This window comes from Sprattus sprattus (genome assembly GCF_963457725.1).
Source record: "Sprattus sprattus genome assembly, chromosome: 1".
In the NCBI taxonomy this organism is placed as follows: Eukaryota; Metazoa; Chordata; class Actinopteri; order Clupeiformes; family Clupeidae; genus Sprattus; species Sprattus sprattus.
Window position 1 is genome coordinate 62,464,767 of NC_137920.1, and position 3,315 is coordinate 62,468,081.

A 3,315-nucleotide genomic window follows, 5' to 3' on the forward strand; every position below is an offset into this window, starting at 1 on the left:
AACTGTTTTGGATTTAATGCAACAAAACACTCAACAATCAAATCAATAGAATGCTCTCAAGCCAGGTGACTTTAGGATGATCATACTGGCAGCTCTCATTAATGAAAAAACTTTCATTATATAGAATCTAGTGTGTCTGAAACTGAAATTTCAAACTAGATGCTAAAGCATAAAATGAAGTTGTATTCAGAAGATACATTGTGTGGAGAAGTTGAACAATGCAATTACATACATATCTGTAATGGTACCAGACAATTGATGTATGGAACAAATTAGTCTGCTGGCCAAAACGTCTTTCACCTTCCAACAATTCAATACTTTAAAAAAAGAAAATAATGCAAATATGAGTCTTGCAAAGAAAGAGATTTCAGCTCAGTCACCAATGACCACCAACCAAATGTACTTGGCTAAGCTGAGAGTATTATTAAGACCATACTGTCTGGGCTAGCAAATAAACCTTAATAGGCAATGTCATTGGGCAACAACGATGAAGATGAGAGCATCACTCACAGAGAAATTAACCCTGACCATAAAGCCTGCTTGCCATCCAGATTTTAGGGTGTGGCTAGGCCGAGGGCTTTGCCACACCATGTAGAGAGGGTCTGTTCTTTTACCCGCCGGGCATCACCACTGTGACACAGATTCCACCCTCCCATATCTCACACAGATAGCATGGCTAAGTCTAGCAGCCATGCAAACGTAAATGTAAGCAGCCCCATCGTATAGTTGGGTCTGATCTCTTCCAGTCAAACATAATCAGGGGGAAAGAAAAACAAATAAAGAAATTAACATGCCCCCCCTCCCTTCCCCCACAGTATGGCTGGGTCTCCTAATCAGATAAACACAGAATAAGTAAGCTGGTTCATGGTGAGGCAATCGCTCAATCAGGCCTTGTCCTGCCCAGAGGATGGAAGTAGAGGTCAGTCCCCACAGATGACAAACACAGTGATTACTGATCCAACACACGATTAAGCAGGGCAAAGCAAGGAGGCAGAGTGTGGGGAGGATTGAAGTCTCAGAGTTTTCATTATTCCCAAAAGACAACAGATGGCACTGCCCCGGGTACCAATGCGGTTGACCTTGGCATTTGATTATCTGTGCTTCCCTGCAGGCACCTTGTGGGACCAGGGTGAGCGGCTGAGCAACTCACATGTCAGGCTTCAACCAGATGTCTGGCTCTGGCATGACTATCTCACCGCACAAGGGACTCTCCCATGCAAAAACAACAACAATAACATTATCATCAGCCATTTCAAGTGTTATCCAATGCAATGTGTGCATCAAATAACTGTATCCTGCCTTCCTTGTCAAATGAGTAAGATAATGTGTGGAGATATTAAACCCGCCCCCCTCCTTCTTACACACACACACACACACACACACACACACACACACACACACACACACACACACACACACACACACACACACACACACACACACATTGTATTTCTGAAGAGGAGTAATCTCTGTCTCTCTCTCTCTTGCCTCAGGAAGAGCCCGACAGAGCCCCTGACGCCAATTGCCAGTCCGGTGAAGCTTTTTGAGTTACCTTTGTGCGCCCCCTCCCTTTTCCCCCCCAGTTTATAAAATAAACTCCTGAGTTAGGCCTATATTCGCCGCAACTCCTGTTTCTGACTGCTCTTCTCCAGTTGGTGTACCCACTGTTTACCCTTATAAGGCCAGGCTCCCACAATACACACATATACACACACACACACACACACACACACACACACACACACACACACACACACACACTTGATTTCTTAAGTGCATCTAGCCCACACTCAGTTCATTGCAGCACTCTGTTGTGCAGCTAATCGCATTGCATTGACAGTAGTGTTGTAACATGCTGACCGTGCCAGATGCACATGCTGCTCATGTCTCACACATTGCATTGATGCAACAACAATATCATCATCAGCCATTTCAAGTGTTATCCAATGCAATGTATGCATCAAACTTGCTTGTCAAATGAGTAAGAGAATGTGTGGAGATATTCCCCCCCCCCCCCTCTCTTACACAAACACATATATACAGACACAGACACTAATATACACATACACACTTATACACAAATATACACACACAAACACACGCACACACCCACACACAAACAAACACACGCACGCACGTACACACACACACACACACTTGATTTCTTAAGTGCATCTAGCCCACACTCTCAGTTCATTGCAGCACTCTGTTGTACAGCTAATCGCATTGCATTGACAGTAGTGTTGTAACATGCTGACTGTGCCAGATGCACATGCTGCTCATGTCTCACACATTGCTGCCAAGGGCCTCTACACAAGCAGATTACAGTGAGAACTCTACCTGACTCTGAAGACTGGGAGTGATCTCAGCACAGCACTCAGTGCAAACAACAGAAAAGGGGTAAGTTCCCAGCAGTAGCCAGACTAAGAAGAATAGAAATGAATATCAGATGAGAGTAAGATTACAAGTGCTGATGAATATTTTAACGCAACAACGGCCTCAAAAGTTGTAAATAGAGCAACGACCTAGAACCGTCAAACCACCTTCAAAATAAATCTAGAAATGCACAGACTCACAGCCTACACAAACACATCTCACTGACCTAGCACAGTATTCTAAACGTCAAAGGCCCACCTGTAGCCTATGTAGTACAGGAAACAAGGGTTTTTGTTTTTTTTTGTATCTATGGTCGCTACTTATTTGAGCAAAAAAGTGTACTTTTTAAGTGTTCTATCTAAGACTACAGTTAGTTTGCCATGGATCGAGCGAGGCCCAGGGAAATCTCCATGTTATGAAAGCCTCCCATCCCTGACAAGGGCCTAGCATCAGTTTCATTACTTCTCAAACGCTTTCCCCTCCAACCAAGGTACAGAGACTGACCTGCTTTTCAAATCCATTTCCATCCCATGCATTTTACGCTTGTGAAACATGAAACATGGTTGTTAATAAAGGGACATCTTAACCATGTACGTTTTCTTAGGTCTTAATTACTCTACAACTGTGAGCATAGCGAGGCGACGAATCCACAGCTAAATACGTCCAGGATACATCGTACATTCAAAAATGTGCTTACCTTATTTACCAGAGAAATCAAACAGCTGACGATTATTCATAGTCCATTGAACCTTTAGCTGACCTGGTGTTACTGCTAACTAGTACCACTAGGTTTGTCCCTGATAAATTCGAGCAACGAGATACATGCTGTGGCCAATTCAATCTGAAGTTTATCGAAGACATTCGATGACAACAGTAACTACGACAGAATGTGCTTGTAGCAGGAATTGTTACTATGACGTAGATTACGTAGAATCATAC